Below are 22,294 nucleotides of genomic sequence, written 5' to 3' on the forward strand. Positions count from 1 at the left end.
CTATAAAACATGACCAAATCAATATTTCAAGATCCAACTATTGCTACCCTAAACATAATCCCCCCCCCCAGCAAAAAAAACAATTTATACATCTTTTTTAACATCAAAATGATACAGTTTTGTCCATTTTCTACCAACAAAGAGAAGGGCAGTTCTTTTGTCTGTGTAGTATCGACAAGGGCACAAATAGCTTTATTATTATTATTACTTGAAGACCAAAAGGGAGTTAATAATAGCTACAGAAGGGAATGAAGCTTCTTCGACCACCTGTTCAACATTTTCATACTCAGTGAAGAAGAGCTCAGGTTCCCATATGAGCACCTTACCATCTGTTTCAAGAATACATAAGATTTTGGCATTTAACAACAGTGCATGCTTTGCTAAGCACAGGCACCTCAGAGCTTACTTAAAGCCAAAATGAATGCCTGCCTTTTTCATTTGTGTTAAAAAGGTATCATACTGGATTTGCTGCATATTTCATGAATTTGATACGTATAAAACACGTGACAAAACAGTGAGTGTAGGTGATCAAACACGTATATGTTCGTTTCCAAAAACAATTATGGCATTTGCATGTTTCAAAAATGATTGTATCCTATGTTTAATCATTTATATCAAAGAACATAAATGTTATCAGAGTGTGCAAACACAGGTTGGATCTGCCTGTTATAAGAATCTGCTAATGAAGAGAGAAAGATTGAAAGCTTAACAAAGCACTGAATGAAAACTTACATTTATTTATCATTGTTAACAGGTGAGCTACATTTATTTTTAGCTGTCTTGCTTATATTTCCATTGTCAACAGATATTATAAGCTCTAAAGGTTAACTGCCTTTTCCAATTAACAGTACGCATGGTCTTAAACCTGGCCATAAGTGTCCTCATTACTTTGAAGTAAATTTAGTATCAATCTGTCAAGGCTCAGAGCATTTAAGCAGTGGCACACACCAACAATGTTTGGTATTCAGTTGGCCTCCATCACCTTCATCCACTGTCCCATCTGTAAGCATGAACTGATTCATCAAATGTAAACTAAAGCATCCATGATGGAATTCAAGGTAACTGCTAGTAATGTATTTCAAACAGATTTGAGCATTTCAGCACAATCTAGTTTTCCAACACGTTTCATCCATCTTTACAACATTATTCCATACACAAATAACACAGGTCTTCTTTACAATCTGTATAGAACAGAAAGCTGAAAAGTCAGCTCTACACTGAGAAAAGATTACATTCATCGGACCTAACAGCTCCAACTGTAACAAAATACAGCATATTTCCTCATGTGGGAAAAGCTCAGTTATTCTTTGTTACCGATTTCTATTATGATACCGTTTTATCTGTTGTGTAAATATCAAAAGACAAAGCATTTTATTAAATAGGTGCTTGTGGGTGTGTTTATTTGTGCTTTAGAACATAAGAGGTGTAAAAAATAAAATAAAATCAATGAATGTGGTTTTGTGGGTAACTCAAACTTTAGGTCAACACGAACTGTGCAACAAAATCACCGTGTGTATCTGGAAAATGCAACACATGTGCACCTGATCTTAGATTGGTGCAGTGATAATGAGCTGAAGGATGACACAAAAACCTGTTCCAACGGTGGAGGAAAATTCAACACACAGTTCAATTCAAGCTGCGACAGGGAGAAAGTAGCAGGACAAAGAAACGGTTTTCCCCTTCCACATTATCCGTTTCTCTCATAACCAAGGCTAAATGACTAATTCAAGACCGCATCACAGGACCGCTGACTTAACCTCCGGTCCTCCTGCCAATTTTTGATTAAGAATTTAAACTGCTGATGTGTGTGTGTGTATATATATATATATATATATATATATATATTTATATATAAAATATGTGTGTTTGGTTGTAAAAGCACTTACCCAAATGTTGCCACTGGTGACTACAGGATTACACACCTGCAAAGAAAAAGCACAATATACATTTCATGAATTAAAAAAAAAAAACATTCCTTAATGGATAATCATTTCAAGAAACCACCATCTCAATCAATTAACAGAAATGCTCCAATCATGGTTTTTAAGCAGCTGTCTGGCTCCATCATCATCGCCTTTCATTCAGCTGTTTACTTTAAGAAAGTTAGCATTAAAGTGCAGCTCGAACTCCTAAAGTCAAACACTAACTTTTGACTGCAGGGGATGAATTCAAAAAATGATAATTGCGAGTGAAATTTCTATTTCTGGTGTTGTGAATGTCCTACATTCTGTTTAGATGCAGGTAAGGGTGGGGGTGGAATGATTTCTGTCTCCAGGGCCCAAAGATGTGTATTCCTTGTGCTGAGGAAAGCTTTTGTTCTGATAAATTGACAGTGTCAGTTTCCCACGTTGCCACAGTGTGGCATATACTACAGGGAGCAGTAGTGGGAACACAGATGCTACATACGATTGGTGTCACTCAATGTGACAGTTCTTGTTTTTTCTTCTCTTTTGAGGGAGGGGGAGGCTATTTTTCTAAATCTGAACTTCTAAGTCGAGGAAGCAGGAAGGAATAAGAATTATTACACCTACACTCCCGTACTCCCTTTGGAATGGCAAAAATGTCTTTGTACTCGCATCATAATTACTGGTGGGCGCCAGTTTGGGATTGTTAGCCCCCCCCCCCCCCCCAGTTTAAAACAATGTTTTGAGGACATGCAATTCACAACTAGGTCTTCGTTCAACTTCACTACACTTTCTTTGTGCCATCTTAAATATAAGGAACACATATAGCTTTTTCTAGCATATGCTCTCCATTTTCAGACATATTGTTTTCTGCAAGCGCGTGGCCAGACACAGAGAAAAAGTTACCAGCCGCTGGGCACTGGGGATATTATCCTATGATGTGGGTCAAGCACTATCAAGTTTAGACACTATTTAGGTGTCATCTCGTGTACTTTGATCCTGATGCTGTCGCAATTACTCATTTATATGCGTTTAGCTCATGAAAAATGTTTTTACGTTCTACATTTAATTTTACGATTGGGACGTCAATCAGAGATACTCGTCTATAACTGACAATAACACAGAAACATTATTTCAGTCATTCGGGAGTCCAAATGAGCTAAATGAATAATATAAATGAAATGTGAAAAACAAATGGGAGTCAGCAGGCAGGATGTATAAAAAAAGTTGGGGGAGGCGTTATGGGGCTCAGCTAAGGCTCAAGGTGTGCCACTAGCATACCTACTATGACACCAGGAAGTAAAATAAAGGCTGCTTCCGACTATTTGGAGCTTTCTATTCTACAAAGTTTGCTGATGTTTTTAAGATATGAAGCACTGGTTGTATTTTTTCTTTTAAAAGGGGTTTGAAATAAAGCTGTTAGTCTGATTTTGTCATGGCGCAGGGAAAAACTTCAAAACCAATCTTTTAACTGAAAATTCTAGTTGTCAGAGTTGACATCGTGCTATATATTTCTATTTAGGAATGAGCTTTTCTACTGGTCTTTACTGCAGCTGAGCTGAAGAAGCCTCTGACTGAAGACACTCTGTGCTATATGCTCCATCTCTGCATTCAGTAGGTGAGTGTCACACAAAAGGCCCAACTGTAATATTTGTTCTCCACTATAATTCCTCACTCTACCTAAGAATCAAGTTATCAGCCACACATTTTTGTTTATTTGTACTATTCATGTTAGCCAGGGCCATACTGCTCACCTATCACCTACCTCATCAGTGATCACACTAACATTTACATCTGATGTTTTTTATGTTTGTTTGTGTTGATGTTCTGTTGCTTATTTTGGTTGATTAACTTTCCTAATACTTTCCTAATAAAGTGGGGGGTGTTTTTTAAGCTACAACTACGTGTCTTGGTTAAGATATCTTTGCTACTGACTTATGTTTGTTGCTTTGTTCTCTTAGCACATCTAGATGCAGGTTCAAATGAATAAATGACACCGTCATCACATATGGCTTCACTTTTCTGCAGGATCCTTTGTGGATTTTCTGATTCGGACTCTGATATGTGTGGAGTTCCTTGTACGAAGAAGCAGAGCATTTGCATTTCTAATGGAAGAGATGCAGTTGTGCGAGTGAGTTGCTTTGTGACGTAGTTTGAGAACTAAGCTTCTTCTGATCTTAAAGTGTGAAAATCAAAGGAAGGTAAGTCTGACTGGTGTGGCGTTGTCACTCCAGGTTTCATCTCTCTTTCTTTTCTCTTTTTTAAACAGTGTTGGTTACAAAACATGGTCTTGGGAGCAAAGACAGTTCAGTTACGCTGCAGAGTTCAGAGTAAGTGGCCAGTTAGTGGTTACTAAGACTCATGTTTTGGGGAGTTATTAAAGGGATAATTTTACCCAAATTTGTCCATTAAACTGCACTATTTCCTTAGGTTATTATCATTGCAAATCCTTCTATTCATCCACTAAAATATTGATGAGTCTTTCAGTCTTTTCCTGTGGCATGAAGACGAAGAAAGTAAATGGATTTTGATTTTTTTAAAATACAAACTGTGCTTCCCTATATGATCATTTTCATTTTCCTGATCATGCAAAACAGAGAACAGCATTCACCGCTTAAATTTCGTCTCCCCACTACCACCATCATGTACTCTGTGTACACTGTGCCATCTGTAAAGTTAGTTCTCTTTCCCCTCACTTCCTGTTTGCTTGTGTTCAAATTAACGTAGGTTGTGTGCCACTGCCAACTGGTTTGGAAACTTTATTCAGACCTTTATTTACCCAAGACCGATTTAGTGAGAGCTCATTTTTAATCAGCCCCGAGCCTTATAAACTGGCAGTTACTCACATTCACTCTGCTGGAAACTGTTCTAACACAAACTATCTAGTGCCACATTCAGATTTACTGAAAATCAGTTGGAAAAAAAATATGTGTCTGTATATACATATACATATACATAGACACAGGAGGGGGTTCGGTACGCTCCATGCTGAAATACGTCAGAGGGAGATGTCATTTGGCTTCAAATTATGGAAAACCCTGACAAAACAAGTGGATTTTAAGCAGTGTAATGTTGGTACCAGCTCTGTAGCTCTATACCTGTTCAACAGTGGTATGCAAACAGCAGCTGCAAGTGCTAATAATCAACTTAACACTCCTGAACGTTCATAAAAAATGTCTAAAATAAAGTTTTAATTTGACTTTCATAAAGAGTCTAACTATCACAGCTTTGTGTCTTATAAACACGATAACAAGCTGTCAAACCAAACTGACAACAGCACTTAACTGTTCAACTATAATACCTTGCATATGTGGATAATTATTTTAGCCATTAGCTCAGAGAAAACATCTGCTCTCCTACACAGTCCTGAGGGAAAAAAATGCTTGCATAATTTTAAATAATAAAATTTTAAAAAACAAAAAGGAAACATTTGCTCATTTCAAATAAAAATGGAAAAAAGGACAAAACATTCACACAACGGCAGTTCTGATAAAGAAGAACTGCAAGTACCACATGTGTCTTGCAATGGGTGGTGAACATCAGATGTAGTGAAAAAATATATACAATGCTGAATCCATCCATGACACAATCAAATACAATGGTATATTTTTTAAAATAACCCTCTCTATTTTTTTAACTATTTTAATGTTTTTTAATGTCTCCAGGTTTAAGCTTCAGTTATGCACAGGTCATGGCACAAGCCAATTAAGACGTCAACACAGCACAATATCAGTATCACAACATCATAACATCATAATATCACAATATCAGGCCCTCACCGCAGTCCTCCTCCTAAGCAATAGGTGTCACTACTGAGAAAAAACAACACAGTTCCAACTTCTCTGATTCACTTTTAAGCTATTTTTGATGTTTTTGTAACATGTACAACAGTTGTACCTTGTTGGGTTTTGATGGGTCGAACAGATGCCTGTTTTGATGCCTGAACAGATGCCTGTTCGACCCATGTGGCCTTCTCACAGCGTGAGCAAGGTTACAAAAACCGAAAGGTGCATCACCGGTTGAAACGTCACCAGAGCACCCGGGCGGCAGCTATCGTGGCGTAAATTTTGGCGCATGCTACCATTATCATTGTGGAGAAGGGTGAGTGGTCACCAGACATTGGGAGTTTATATTTCCACAAGTTCAGTCAATCACAGTTTGGGCTCCGATTCAACATTTTCGAGGTTTTACTAGTTAACTTTAGTGAAACTGGCATTAGTTCTGGCTTACTCATCAATTTAGAGACATCATCAGTGAATTAGTTTGATACAAAGGAAAACGTAAAAACTTTATCATTCTCAGACACGTTCTGAAGTTGAGGAACAACTTTTGTTCTTCAGTTATATCTGACCACCGTCAGTCACACTCAATCTGCAAACGTGTCATATTTGTTAAATTTGTAAGATATGACTCAGAAGAAATGCCGCTTTTGATAACTGCCATCAGGCACTGAGAGTTTTAGAGTAGCACTCGTTCGTCTTTGAGCAGTGAATTACAGCCTCAAAGTGTGACAATAATAGAAGCTGGTGAAACCACAGAGGCAGACTGCATTATCTAGGCTCCTGAAGGTTTTGCAGCACCAGCATGCACCTGTCCATGTCCCTTCACTCACTCACTGTTGTCGCCTAATTCTGCTCCTCTGTTGTTTGAACCTCTGGCATCACTAGGCAGCAATGCGACTGTCAAACTAAATTAAAAATATAACATAAGTAGCCAAACCCATTTAAATTATTTCAGTACTGCTAATTTAGGTGTGCTAAATTATAGCATGTGCCAATTCCAAACACACTTCGCCCCTACGGTACAGACTACCACAATCTAACCTGAACCTCATTTATTATCAACTCCATTATGATAACTTTTTTTAGTCTCATAGACCAAAAGAAAAAAGACAATGATGACATAATCAAAACCATTAAATGTTCAGATAGAGTAATTTGCTATCAAACACATTTGATCATCCAAGAATATTAGACCATTAACACAATTCTAAAGAACCCCAATCTGTCAAAGAAATGTAATTTAGGTTGTGAAAGGGTCTTTTTTTCCCATCAGGTTATGATGGTTGGGATTGAAAGAGACGAATATCAAGTGTTCCTTCAACTAAACTTCACACTACGTTCCTTAATATTCTGAGTAATAACTTGTGTGAAAACTCGTGGGTGTTTTTTTTACTAAATAACAGCTGAAACATTCTTACCATCCAGATCTGCAACTGGGTCCATTTCCTGGACACATGCTTTCTAAGTGCTCCCACACAGAACAGTTTGATTGGGCTTTAATGTTTGGAGACTGAAAATGCAACCAAACCCATGAAAAATGCATATGCCTGTAAATACCTTCGCCCTCTTCCTGGGCTTTATGAGATATTTATAGCCGCTCCTTTGCAGCACCGCTACAAAGTGAAAGACGTGCTCAGATTAAATTAGTCCAAGTTATCCTTTTGTGAACTGCATGGACACAATCACTCACACTGGGCTCACTAGAATACACAAATGCAGGGAATACATTCAGCAGGTTCATCTACTGTATACCTGAACTTCTGCCTATTCATCAGAGCTTTATCTGGACAAGAGCACACCTTACAAACAGAATACAGTCAGGTGACTTTCAATATCAACTTTCAACAGCTTTTTGAGCCAATACACAGGTTCATCCAGCAGAACTCTCACAGGAATCTTGTAATTATCGTTTCCAACCACAAGCAAAATAAAGACCCTTTGTTTGAAATGATACATCTCGCTTTGGCACCTTAAAGGGATAGTTCGACTCTTTTGACATGAAGCTGTATGACATCCCATATTAGCAATATCATTTATGAACAGTGACTTACCCCCTGCTGCGTCCTGTGAGCCTCTCTACCTTCGTATCACTACGGGCTATGTAAACTGTGTAGACCGAAGTGCAGACCGAGCAGTCCCCTGCTTCCGAGCAGTAAACACCGTAACAGGTGCGGCTATCGCTAGGTGGCTGAACGCATTGATATGAAGGGAGGCAAAAATAGCGCCAAGCGATTGTGAGGTCTGACTTTTTCTGGCTAACGATTTTGTGATGCAAATGTATTACTCTTTTTGAACGCATATTGTTTTGAGAAGCAAAACGTTTTATTTTTGGGATCCTAGCAAAGTAGCCGGACTACCTTCGTCAACGCCAAAGCTTCCTTGAGAGTTGCTCTCATATAGATCATAGATGTATAGCTGAGTTAACTGGGCTTTATTAAACATACAGTGTTAACACAATGGTGTATAGATGTATGGCTGAATTCCACTAATATTAGGACAGGTCATCGTTCGGAAGAAACAGGGAAGGCTGGTGTCAGCTGCTGGCAGGTCAATATGTGGGTGGGGCCAGATTAACATATCCATAGATCCTAATTTATTGAATGAGGAAGACGAGCAATTTTTTAAAGGCATTAGAGAGGCCTTTTTTTCTCCAGGCGAAAACTGCTGAATGTACAATTTGGAGGTAAACAGATGAGTTCTTAGAGGATTTATAGCTGCCGCATTCGGACTTTAACAACATTAGTGGGCTAATGTTCACAGAATTTATGACAGTGTTACAGTTCGCCCTTTCAAAGAAGCCTCAGTTGTAAGACTGCAGAGAGCTATACTGGCCTTACCTGGTTCAATAAGTTAATCTGATTCACTGACAAAAGACACAAGAAACCTCCCATAGAGTATAAAATCCTGCTCATATTAGCCACTAATGTCAGATAGGAGCCAACCACATGTTGTATAAGCCATTTGTTTGTAGGTGTGTTGGTGAAAGGGATTGGAGAACAGTAAACTAAGTTTAACCTTAGCCCTCTACCTGCCTAGCCAGTTTAATGTTACCTTGGCTGTTGTAGTGGTCCGGCCATTCCCATGTCACCTCTTACCCGTTTGTTTTGTTTGCAGACTAATTTTTCAGCTTGGTCACCTGATAATACCTGTACGCTCAGTTGTGGCATATCAGTGCAAAAAAAGACATCCCCGTTATCCCGCCACTGTTCCTCTTTCGAAACTCACACATGCCAGACAAAATGACTCAGCCCCACACTGGTGTGTATCTACACACATCAAGCAGGCATCACAAAAGTAGCTGACTCATCATGTTGTTCCGGGGTGCCCGCTTGCCCTCACACACGAGTCATATTTTGTCTCTTTTACGACCTCCTCAGGGTTGTATCGGCGGAGGATCAACTTCAACCCCCTGATCCGCTCTACATTCACCATGTTTAAACTACATTTACCAAAAACTCCAGCAAAGAAATGGAACTCAACATGAAGCTGCAACTGTGACACAGATTCAAAGGAAAATTATATGCTTTAACTTGTTTTGAACTTATGCAACATACTGGCATATCTACAGGCACCTGGAGAAGAATTTTCAGGTCTAAACTTGATTATATAAAGTTATGCGTTATGAATGTAAACTTAATTAACTTCTGTCCAAAGGAAGCTTGGCCAGAATTGAAATCTTTATCTAGACAAAATATATGATGCATTACTAAAGTGCCGGGCATGCCAGCACCCCTTGCCAAGCTAACAGCCTAACATGGTAACATTGACGCTGCTAAAATCTAATTTTAAGCATGTGGAGATCTTTCTATAATTATAATCCGAGATTAGCATGCTAACATTTTATAATTAGTATTGCTAAAAAAAAATTTGGGTTTAGGGACCTTATATGGTTATAGACCAAAATATTGCACACTGAATTATAGAAACCTAATTTATTAAAGCCAATATCAGCTAATCACAGAGATATCTAAATCCACATTCACCAACATGAAAACCGTTGACACCTTCCAGGAGAGTGAAAGTCCCTTTTAACACTGACTACAGCACGTGTAGCAGAGCACAATAGCAAAATTCCTCTCTACTTCAACCACAAAGAAGGACGCTTTCCATCGGTGCATGAGAAGCTCTATCCAAACTTAGCTCATTTGTTTGGCCGAGTTCATGGTGGTGGCTGATATTCAGTGAGAGAAAGAAGGAAGAAGCAGCAGCACAACAGTTGAGAAGTAATGCAAGTGACAGGAAAAGTATGTAATTCGGGAACTTTCTATGTTCATTCATTTTAAAATGTAAGAATCAGCAAAAAGTACAGATACAGATGTCAATGTACAGATACCCTCCCAACTAACTGACCAATGACAACTTAGCCAACTAAGAAATGTAGTTGAATATTATGAGGAAGACCGCCCCTCTTAGTATTCATTCACTCACCCCCATTAAAGGGATTTTCTTTTTCTTTTTTTTTTAAGTGACGTTGTGGTACTCATGAGTAAAGTAAAGTAAATAGAGCTCTGAAGAAAAGCAAGGTAGTGTAAGGAAAATCAATAATATAGCATTCATTCAACTCGTTTGAGTTGCTTTAGTTTGCAAAAATTGTCCTCTCTCTTGTTTTAAGGAATCTTTCCGACTCTCCAAACTGAGAGCACTCTGACCATTGTCTACTGATGGTTAGACACGTATTACTAATAAAGACATGAGGCTAAGCTGGACGGTCATATAAGCTTAATGTACCACAAGAGCAACACAATAGATAAAAAGCTGTGTTAATACATATATGGTTGCTTTCACACTGGTTGCCATCAAACCTGAAGAACATCCTTTAATTCAAGGTTTAATTCTCTAAATTCTAAAAATCATCAGAATAAAACAGTCTGGTCTAAAAAAGACTAAAGCCCTTGGTAAAAAAAAAAAAAAAAAAAGAGAAATCCCCAGAAATGGCAAAAGAATCTGGGGCTTTGGTTTATAGATTTCCTTTTAATGTAATGCTTCAACAAATATTGAAAGTTGGGCCAGCAGAGGGATAGAGGAGAACGATGTACTGGGTCTAACTGATATGAACACAAGTGACCTTAAATTTGACATGTAAGGTCCCTCCAAAACCAGCTTTGACCCACAAGCCTTCAACCTAAAAAAGCAAGAAGGGAGCTCAGATGACAAAGGGGACATATTTAGTGCAAAGACTATGAGTCAAAGCTCAGTGTGTGCACAGTGTGACCTGATCCACAACACACGCAACAATACCCACAATTAGATAATCCACTAACAAAGCAGACTCTAGGACAACTCACTAAGACACAAAGCATAACCTTTAACCTCTTGTGTATTAGACAAAGAAGCTTTTCTCCGTATGTGACAGATCAACAGCATGTGGAAGTCCACGCTACCTTTTCCATTATACTTGTAATAGCATTATCAATGCTTTAAAGTCTAAGCATGAGTGCTTTCATCAGCACCGTGAATAAATGGTTTCCATCTAGTTAAGCCTTGGTATTTTATCTTTATATATCTTGCCTGGAATCCAACATAAGTTAATCAGTAAGGGCAACTGATTCGCATTACAGAAAATGCCAAAGCAGATAAAAAAAGAATTCACATTAGAGGGACTGACAAGCAACAAAACACTAAAATCATTTGTCAACACTCTCTTGATATTATGCAGGTCCATTAGTCTATGAAATGTCAGAAAGTTCTGCAAAAAAAAGACACCATATTGCTGGACCTGAACATCCAAACGGGCTTAAAAAGAAACACCTGAAAATGTTAACTGGTTACATTTCTTTAATGTTAAAAAAAAATATTCTGAAAACTCTTTCCATTTCAGTCTGGTTGGAGACTGGATATCAGAACAGATGAGTGGAGTGTATCTAAGATTATGGAGGTTTTATATTAAAAAAATATCTCTGTAGAATCTCGTTCATCTCAACTTGAACTTTTTTTTTCTATTGCTTCTTTTCAAGCACTTTGGATTAGATTTAAAAGTTTATATCAACAGAAAACACTACATGTAGTGCCACTCCAGAACAGAAGTTGTGCGTCGGCTCCATGCTGAGCAAGCTCCTGTGGCTCATTTTGTTCTGCAGGCGACAGGGACACCTTGTTTCTATTGACTTCTCCACCAAACTCTAAACTGGTGCTACACTGGGGGCTAAGGGCAATATTAAGGAGACAACCCAAACCAACTAAAATGTTGTAACCAACATGTTTAAAAGTCCAGAGCCAATGTACGGTTTAGTTCAAATCAGGAGAGAATAAAAAAAAACCTTGTTAGCGCAGAAGTGGAAGAACATGAGACCAGTGTTCCTCTCATTGTCCTGCTGTTTCATGTTTTTGTTGCCCATTACATCTTTGAACATCCCCCAATGTACGTATAGACCAGCACACATAATCACCATTTGATGCTGACTGTTTAAACAGTGTTTGCAGCAACTTCAATTAACATTTTTAGGTGTTTTAATGAAGCCAGTTGGCCTTTAAAGATCCCCATTAAAACATGTATAAAAGCCATTTGTATTTCCATTGATAAATAATGTTAAAAAAAAAACAACCAGCCCCTGAGAGAGTGTTAAATACTATCTGTTAAATTGTCTTGCTTATTGAAGTTTATGGAGAATTCTTTTGACAAACTAATCAGGTGACTGACTAAATACCTCACAGCCTGAAAACCTGCCTCTCTCGAAAATGCATGGTCACAGAAAACAAGTCTTTATTTATTAACACATGCCGTCCGCCTCTGCTTTGAAAAGTCACCCTATTTCCAACAGATATAGCCTTAATTCAAAGTACATCTTTTCCTAAAAAGTCTATACCGCATCAACATGAACGAGCCCCAGATCACAAGCTAAAATCGGAAGGTAACTCTGATATTTGCTTAATCCCTTGATGTTACACCCTACAAAATGGCCTCACGTGTAACAAATGATCCGTCACGTCTCTGTATTGCAGGCACACCCAGCTCATCACAGAAATATCAAAATGGTAGCCTTGATGTCTGGGTGCACTGGGGCCTAGTGGGAGGTTATGTGACGATTCTGTCCCAGGTGTAACGCTGCCAGAGAAGAGACGGTGACTTGAGGCCAAGAGAATGATTTGGGTCAGTGGGTAATTGCATTCCTCGACCACTGGGGACTTGTTGGCAATTAATCCTGCCAATGGGCCGTGTGAAATATGCACAGGAGACTGATAAATGCAGCTCTGTTAACGTAGCTCTTTCAAAGAGTGATGGGGTAAAATTTCTGCTGCTGACACCACAGTCACATTAGCTATAAAATTTTGAATTGTGTGGTACCTGATGCTGAATACTTGCCAGTCAATTACGTCTGCACTTTTCCAAAGACGGGCACAAAGACCTCCAATTTCTCTCCACAATTGATCCCCTGAAACTTCAGCTTCAGCCAAACACCTCAACACTTTTTTCATCTGACCAAAAAAAGAAGGAAAGAAAAAAAAGCCCAGGCCTAATTCAAGGGAACGGAATTCCCTTTAAAAGGAAAAGTAGGAGTCAAAGAAAAAGGAGACGAAAGAAACCCAAGATGCCAGGGATGCCAGGGAAAGAGAGTAATTTCATTCTCTTCTGTAGCGCTTTCCTTATCACAGCTCGCCTCTCACTAATATTCTAAAGTAAAAAGGCCACGTTCATGCAGTTTTAATCTAAAAAAAAATACAGTAAAAAAATGAATCAACAAGTTTAAGGTAGGTCACAGTGTACAGCGAACATCTGTTGCCCTTTAAACCCTAAAAACAGGCTCTTTTGATTGGTCACGTCGTTGGAATTCAAAAGTAAAACCAAAATTCTTCATCATCCTTGTCATTCTGAGGTGATTTGTATCTTGCAGTTTCAATGTTTTGGCACATCATTAATAGCCCTGTGTTTTGCCAACAACATGCCTCAGTAATTTGACGGCCTTTAGAGGCTGCATCTGTCACCACATGCCAAGCAAGTGTATCAGTCACTCAGTGAAAACTGTCCCATTAGCCTCCAGCTTCTGTCTAATCTAAGATTAATCATTAAGTAGGATCTGATCCTAAATGATAGGGGCACAGACAAAATGCCACTTCTGACACACAATCACTCCACAGTGTGGAAGTGTTACCTCTGTGACAATGTTAAAGATTACTGCTGTTTACCAGTAACCAACAGCTTGACAAATAGTAAAGAGAAATTCTCAATAGCAAGTGTCAAAAAAAGAGTGGTGGTGTGAATTTGCCTCGACACAAAGCAAATTTTAGACAACAGGAATTTCTCAGAGTATGTTTTCAGGAACACGGACCTCGGGACCTCAGGTTTGATGGTTCAGTCCCCAACTTTTCCATTACAAGCTGAAGAGTCCTTGGGCACACCCCACAGTGCCCCCAAAGTCGCATTGGATAAAAAAAATCCCTGCTAATTGAATGTAAAGTAACATCAGCATCATTTCAACAGAGGTTTAAAAAAAAAAAAGTCTGAAATTTGAATTTTTGCCAGGTGTTCCCAGAAATTCCTGCTCCTTGGCAAGTCCCCTTTGATGTTCCAGAAAGTGAAAAAGCCTTTTTTTTTTTGCCCTTACCAATATCAATATCTTGAAAAGTACACGCAAGAAACAAATCTGGTTAACTGTGGGCAGCTGAAGCAGAGAGAAATACCACAAAATTACCCAGATGCAGATCATCACCAGCTCAGAGACAGGCCCCTTTAATTCAGCTTCCCTTCTTATCAAACAATTAAAGCTACAATGTTGTGCTTCTCGTTTAGAAATTTCATAAAGGTTTGAAACTTAAAGGGCTGTTCTAACAGGTGCTTCACAATAAGTTCATGTGAGAGAAGAAAAAAAAAAGAGAGTGGGAGCAACGTCACCTGAGGTAAGCTTATTTTATTATACTGGGGTTTTCTGATTGAAAAAAGTCCATATTTGTCTGCGATTAGGAAAATCTAAATCTTTAAAGACCTAAACACAACATACAGCCACAGGCCTCAGAAGCTACCTCAAGACAAGTTGACAATGAAAGAACTTTAGATTTCATTGGCAGCACTGAAAGGGAAAATCCTGCACTTCACCACACAATGGAAGCTTCTATGAAAAAACACGTGAAGCACGCATTATGCAAAAGAGTCGCTGTTACATAATAATAACTAATATCTTCAATCCTGACATTAAGTGACAACTCATCCCTGATCGGACAACAGTACATCCATGAAAGAGGATAACATCATCAAGAACATGTGGGTCGCTTTTTGTATTGGAAAAAAAGAACAATAAATGCAGGCAATGCATTCCGAGGAACTTCCATCAAAGTGCCGAAGACCTTAAACTGAGGTTATGATTTACGTTCAAACATAATATTGACTACCAGCATGCAGCCAAATCAACAGTAACACGAGGCGCCCGACCAAAGCTTTGAAATCTACTGAAAACTTATGGATCTGAGATGGTTTATTGACATAACCTGTCCAGCATAACTACGAAAGAGAATAAAATTCCGTTTGACTTGAAGAAAAATCCAGATGCACAGAGCAGATACTGACAAATATATATATTTATAGTGCTCAAAGCTATTAATAAATAAACCTGTATTTCAATTTCAACCATCAAAAATTCCAAAGCTGAAGTAATTGTTGCCACAAGAGGAAACAGAAGCTGCACTGTATGCGTTTATATGCAATCTCAGCGTTTGATCTGCACTCTGAAAGTCTCAGCGGTACACAATAATAACTGTTAAGAAGGGATCATTAGTTGTAAGGTAAACAAGAGTTTAACACAAAAACAGAAAGTAATCAAACCCTTCAAGTGATTCTCCTTAATAAGGAAAGATTATCTCCACTTTAGCATCATTCTCTTCAGCTTAGTTAAGATCCTCGGCGTAATTGCTCATGTCAATAAATTAAGGCGTGATTAACGAGATTCATTTGGAAAACTCCTGTTGAAAACACACAATCTCCAGCAATCTGGCCGGGCCGGCATCTGGAAATCAAGGATGTGCGAAGCAGAATGAGAACAGATTAAATCCTTTTAGGGGCACGGGAGAAACCACCAGAGACTGATGTAACACCGTGATCAGTGTCTGCCAATGTAAAGAACCATCTGAAGAAACACTCGTGTTGACAGTGGCTCCAAAGAAACTCTTACTAGAAACAAAATACTCGCTACTGTGGTTGAAAAGCCAGTAGTGAACTATAACGAATAATCAACTCTACAGGTTGTGGTTAAACATTATAAAGGATACTTACAGTCTCATAAATCAGAGGTTTAAAGTCTAATGTCTGACAGAGTGTGAGCAGCCCTCATTCCATGACTGTTTTCTGCACAGACGACTAGGGCATCAAGGAACTGCATGCAGCAATGTCTTCTCATGCTTTATTAGAAATGTCAATTCTAACTAAACTTCCAACAAGTTTGACTAGATTCGCAGTCGGAGCTTTATCTTTTCTGCTTGCATCGTGCACGTCTGTCACTGTTTGCTAAACAAACTGTCAAAATGCCAAAAACTGACGACTGTACATTGTAGGTAAATCCTAAATCGCAGAGAAGTAACATAAAGTCGAAGAACTGAGCTGTCACAGTAAATTTTGTTACACTGAATCACCCTCAACCTTTCCATCACACACTACTACTGCCCAGAGTCAGGACTAAACAAGGTGAGGCTGCGTTTCAGTTTTATGCCCCTAAAATCTGGAACAGTCTTCCAGAAGATGTGAGACAGGCCTCAACTCTGACAATGTTTAAATCCAGGCTGAAAACACTTCTATTTAGCTGTGCATATGACACCTGAAAGTATTTTATCTGCACTCTTCACTTTTCAATTACTTAATGATTATTTTAATGGGTTTTAAATACTCTTTCTTTTTTTAATTTCTTTCTTTTATTTTCTTTATTCCTTTTTAATGGTTTTATTGCCTTCTTGTGATTTTATGTAGCTGTAAAGCACTTTGAATTGCCCTGTGTATGAATTGTGCTCTATAAATAAAATTGCCTTGCCTTGCCTTACTATTCGATGGCACACCATACAGAACTGTTACAGCAACTCCTGAGTGGTCTAAAAATTTAATTTCATACTTTGACATCACAGTATATCATTTTTGTTGCTCCAACCTGATATAATGAAGTACAAATTGACTTGATGCGATTCTAAATTTATAGAATAATCATTCTGATTGATAAACCTCGACTTCACTGGTACGTCTGCCAGTGGGTACAAAGTTTCCAGGTAAGTGAATTCCAATGAAAGTTTACCTGCTATTGTACTGCCATCCTAACATCTTGCCTTTTCAGTTGTTATCATATGAACTGGTGGGTACAATCAACATCTGTGGTGCTTATGTTCTTTCACTTTGTTTAAACATAGAACAATATGATACCAGCACCATTTTCACATCTCAACGCATGAGAACGTATTTGTATTCCATCTTTTCATTATAAATTAAGATTTCTACTCAAGTTTTCCTCCACCCTGCCTCCTCCCTCCAACCCTCATCCATGTTGAGGTTATTTGTTTGCACACACACAAAAAAAAAACCTCTTATTCAGTACTGCATATAATTTTTTGACTATTACAAATGATCTTGTAAATGAACATCTTCTTTCGTCTCTCAGATTTTCAAAGGGTCGATCATGTTTCATGTCGTGAGAGCAGCCTGGTCTTTGCCAACAATAATCTCACACTTCAAAATGCTTGGAGGACAGTTGTGTATTGACACAGGTTTCACAGAACCTTCTGGAAAGTCCTCTGTTTGTCCAGATGCTGACTTCATGTGATCCATAGTGGGAGTTAAACAGTGCGAGCTAGCCGAGAATATAGTCCAACTTTCAGATCATCGCCATGGAGCATCATGTTAAAACATCTTGGTAGCAGTATGGCCTATGCTGCTCTCCTCAAGCAGGACCAAACAAGACCCAAGTCAGAGGTGATAAAGTGGCTGAAGGCTTCCCTGTCACACATGGCTCTCAGAGCTTCATGTCTGTTATCTCTTATGGTCATCTCTCCCAGAGGGCATTACATGTATTTGATCTTCTTCTGCAGGTTCCTTTTTTTTTTTTTTTTAACATATGGGCAACACACGACATGTTTTTCATTTCCAGCTGGAAAGCTGTAAAAACAGTTCTCTCTAAGATCTCATAAAGCGTTAATTATAATTCCATTCATGTCAAAAGACTAATGCAAACTTGTCCTGAAAATCTTTTGGAACCACTTACTTGTAAAGTGAGGAGTAAAACTGGTCATTGCATTTAAAAATGGGATGTAGTGCATGTGTGCGAATATGGCACACTTTTATACATCAACCCTGCACTCATTAGCTGCTCACGTTAGTGATCATATCGGCCTCAGTCAGCCAAGGCTGGAAGTAAATGGACCCGTTATTTTTAGTACTGATGAGAGTTTATAAAACCGATTCACAAAAAAACTTTAAAAAATAAAAATGTATTCATGAAATGTTTTGTCCATTTGGCGCAGTTAAATGCCTCCTCCAGCTTCCATACTACACTGCATATGACCATTGCAGCAGCAGGAAATTTGGCACCTCTGTTTAGATGCTACAATATTCCAGAGAAGATGGACCTGAACATAACCTGCCAGATAAAATATTAAGAGACCAACCCCTAACACAGGCCTGCTGCTCTAAGCTTTAGCTATTGTCTCAGAGAAGCTTTTCTCATACACTGGACCACAGGTCTTTTGGTTATTTCATTGGTAATCTCTTATTCCTTGTTGTTTGTTAAAGTTTTCGTGACCAGCTGTGCTTCTAGAGAAGCAGAACGTCATGGCCACTCACATCTCACCATTCGGATTTGCAGGTATCCTGGAATATTTTAAACTGTAAGCGCAACTGTGTTTTTGCAGTGAACTCAATGGACGCAGTAGAAATGGACATGTGACAAAGACAATTCAGCTCTGAAACTGCAAGACCTGCTGGGTGTTCCCCGATGAGAACCCTCTGAGGGCGCCCAACAAATGTGTGATTAGGTGCTGGAGGATGTACTGGAACAAGATGTTCAATAGCTCCAATTCAGGAATTCAAGATCTGCTGTGAACATGTTGGTGCAAATGAATACAGAGCACCTGCAGGGGCCTTGAGAGGCCCACAACTTGTGGCGCTTTTCCACTAGCTCACTTCGGCTCAGCTCGGCTCGCTATTGCGTGTTTCCACTAGCACGCAGTACCTGCAACCGGGTAGATTTTCCGTATCACCTCAGCCCTGGTTCCAAGCGGGCCGAAGCGTTACTAAAATGTGACGTCAGCCGACTGCCTTCCACTGATTGGCCGATGAGTGTCGTCACTTTTCAATACTGTTTTGTCTGGCGGCCAGGAGTCTTCTCTGGCTCTCTTCTCTTGCCTTCTGTGCGACAAAAAGCCACAGGGTGAGCAGCAACTCGAGCGCCTCGATGTCCTCCAAGCTATCCTCCTCGTATGTTGTTGTTGTTCTGGTCGCACAGCCGTGTTACGGCGACCCCGCCCACGTCGAGGAGGCACGAAGTGATACTCGGTTGTAAATGGAAACACAACCAAACCGAGCCGTACCGAGCCGTATCGAGCCGTGCCGAGCTAGTGGAAATGCGCCATTGGAGGCAACTAGGCACTATACTATTGTCATGTCCGAGCTCATCGGAGTACTGTATAAACACTAAGCTTTAAATGAAAGTTTTTTGTTGGAACTATAAACTGTGAGGAAAAGAGGTGATGCATGACGTCATGTTTCATGCTTAATTTACAAACATGTATGTTAAGTAATAAATGTATTAACAGAGTGATTCCTACATTAAAAAAAATATTCATTCAAAAAAAAAAAAAAAGCTAACCTCTAGCAAACAGAGCAGCTGACTGCAAGGCTGAAAGTTGATAGAGTCCCAGTGTAATTTAAAGATAAAAGTAATTAGATAATCGCCCAACACCATCACTACAGTCAGCAGCTACAGCCCTCACAGCCAAGCAAAATCATTTACCTCTCCCTAAACTTGTTAAGGGAGAGGAACTGCCAGGCAGCCACCATTAAACGTTTGAAGTGTGAACGTTAGAGCCAGGAGGGAGGTCAGACCAGTTACGGTGCAGCTATCAGTAAGACGGGATGTTTGCAAAAAACAGAATTCTTCAACGACCTGAGCTGCCCCTGCTCACTCAGTGCTCACACACACACACACACAGAAAACCACAAGATATCTACAGGAAAACACGCTGGGCTACTGTATTTGAATATGTGTATTCAGACCAGCCAGATCTTTGCGGTTTTCTTCTTCACCTCTAACCTTGCATTACTAACAGTTAGATGCACACAAATGCCTCACTTGCAGTGCTGAGCTTGTCTGAACTTAATAAAAAAGGGAAAAAAAGGGATCGTTTTCTAGACATTTGGGTGAGTTTGTGTATTTTCCATACTTGCAAATAGGCGCAGGAATATTTTGTGTGAAGTCTGATGCAAGAATATAACAATGACACCTGGTTGACACTTCTAAAATGTTCATTCCAACAGCAACAAACAATGACAGTTCGCCAAAAAGCAACCTAATCTACACCATTTTGGGCAATGCAAAGTAGACACAGATGAATCAACCACTTTAGCAGCTTTTAGCTTATATCATAAATTGAGGACAAAATGATACTCACAGTTTCTCTTTAGATCACAGGAGCACAGAGAACTAACAGCTAACTTCACTAAATGGCAGTCACATGGAAGACTCCTCTCACCCCTAGAAAGCCTTTTGAAATGACTCACATCCCCTCTTCCAACCTCTGTCAACCATCATGAGGAGGTAAACATTTCCAAATATGGAGAAAAAATGAAGACAGTATTGAGGGCAATATCAGTTTGGTTTGCTTTTAGTTTTGGAATGCCATACTCTGAGAGCCAGAGTCACTCCACAGAGCCAGTTCTGTGGTGCATACCTCTCACTTGGAATAATAATGATGATTGTAGAGAACTTTTTACAGTTGTTTTGGGTTCAGTCTGACCTAAGATGGGCGACAATGTGAGCCTGCTCTATCGGCTCTTGTCTTTAAGACTTAATGATAAATAGAAATCTAATAGAAACTTAGGTGGATTGAAACTATATGTGACAATCTCTTTAGTGAATTGCTAAACTACAGCGAAATGTAGAATTTAGTACTCCCAGATTGGCACATACAGCCTATTTACTATGAGAAGTCATCTTGTTCCACAGATTGTCTTCAAGTGATTAAGAAGGTGTAATTAAAGTCTGATTACTCCCATGGGTGTCATAGGTCAACCGCTTTACAGCCGCCACGAGAGAACATTATGTTACCCTTCCTGGACTGGAATTGTATTGAAGAGCAACTTGGCTTGAGGGTCCTCATTTCCTGAAACAGTTTAACCTACTTCAGTATCCTAAGTCCCTTAGGATACGGCCACATTCACTGCAATTCATGACCACATATTCTTAAGGGCCAAACTGCTCATAAACCTGGTAAAAACACAACTTATGGTAGCACCAATTTTGTGTATACAGCTATCACAGAAGTCATGGAACTCTCAACTAACTCTAACACAATATTTGTCAATTCTCAGATCCAGCCCTTTTGGAAAAGATGAGAGGTGATAGTGGAGAGGTGACAATCTGGGGAAGAAAAGTGAAGTGCTATTATTTTGTTTTATATGTAGCCAAATTGCTAAAGATTGTACCTACATATTGCTTGTCTGAAAGCAAATTATAAGAGACTAAAGGAAAATAACAACTCAAATGTCATTACCATGTCCTAAAACTAGGTAAATATTTATCAGCCAATTTATATTTGTCTGGACTTTGGACTAATGCAACACCTCGATTCTTTTATTCTTTGAGACATTCTGTTGAAGATTTGCTGCTGTGTTTGGGATTTTCGTCCTGTTGGTGACCCAGTTTCAGCCAAGCTTTACGTTATGTTACTGATTTACCTTGTGTACGAATTGTGCTCTATAAATAAAATTGCCTTGCCTTGCCTGATAATCAATTCATGTACATATTGCAATTTTTTTATGGGGTGATTTTAAAAATCGATTTTTCTCCCCGGAATCGATTATATTACGTCATATCCGTGTCCATATTTCGGCCCTGCCGTAAAGGTGAGATGTTAGCACAGAGCAGGACGAAAGCTGACAATGGGGGACGCAGACAACTCCAAACCACGGGAATTAAGACCTGCACCAATACATTTTAAATCCAAAGTATGGATACACTTTAGCTTTAATACAATTCCCGGAAAGACGGAGCTAGATATGACCAAAGCTGTATGCAAACTTTGTCACGGACAGGTATCGTACTGCGTTAATACGACTAACATGAGTGCTCATCTTGTGCGCCACCACCAAGAAATGAAAACGAACCAAGCCAAATGACCGACAGCAGCAAGCCAGTGGACACCGGATGGATCACTGAACAAACTCCCAAGTAACTTAGATAAAGCTAAACGAATAGCAACGTCAATTGCACATTTTATGTGCAAAGACCAAAGATATAGCGTCGTCAAAAATACAGGATTTCGGAATATGGTCTACAATTTGGATCATTATACCGTCATTATACATTATACCGTCAAGGAAGTTTTTTTTAGAGACTGCCAGTCCTAAACTCTACCACGAGGTGAAGTCAAGTGTCAAAGAAAAGCTGAGCAGAGCTGAATGAGTTGCTCTTACCTGCGACGCCTGGAGCTCAC

General features: G+C 39.2%; 1 protein-coding gene across 2 annotated transcripts in view; it reads right to left on the reverse strand.

The window, feature by feature from the left end:
- lpp (LIM domain containing preferred translocation partner in lipoma) overlaps positions 1–22,294 on the reverse strand; it is a 176,730-nt gene that overhangs the window by 142,350 nt on the left and 12,086 nt on the right. The window contains exons 1-2 of one of the 2 annotated variants that reach the window (XM_075484838.1): positions 20,252–20,319; positions 1,887–1,922 (exon numbers count right to left, since the gene is read on the reverse strand). The gene's annotated coding sequence lies outside the window, so the exon portion shown is untranslated. Of the gene's footprint in view, positions 1–1,886; positions 1,923–20,251; positions 20,320–22,294 lie in introns of those variants that run through there. The other variant, XM_075484837.1, reaches the window with a different exon arrangement.

The sequence above is a fragment of the Odontesthes bonariensis genome, chromosome 15 (genome assembly GCF_027942865.1).
Source record: "Odontesthes bonariensis isolate fOdoBon6 chromosome 15, fOdoBon6.hap1, whole genome shotgun sequence".
Taxonomy (NCBI): Eukaryota; Metazoa; Chordata; class Actinopteri; order Atheriniformes; family Atherinopsidae; genus Odontesthes; species Odontesthes bonariensis.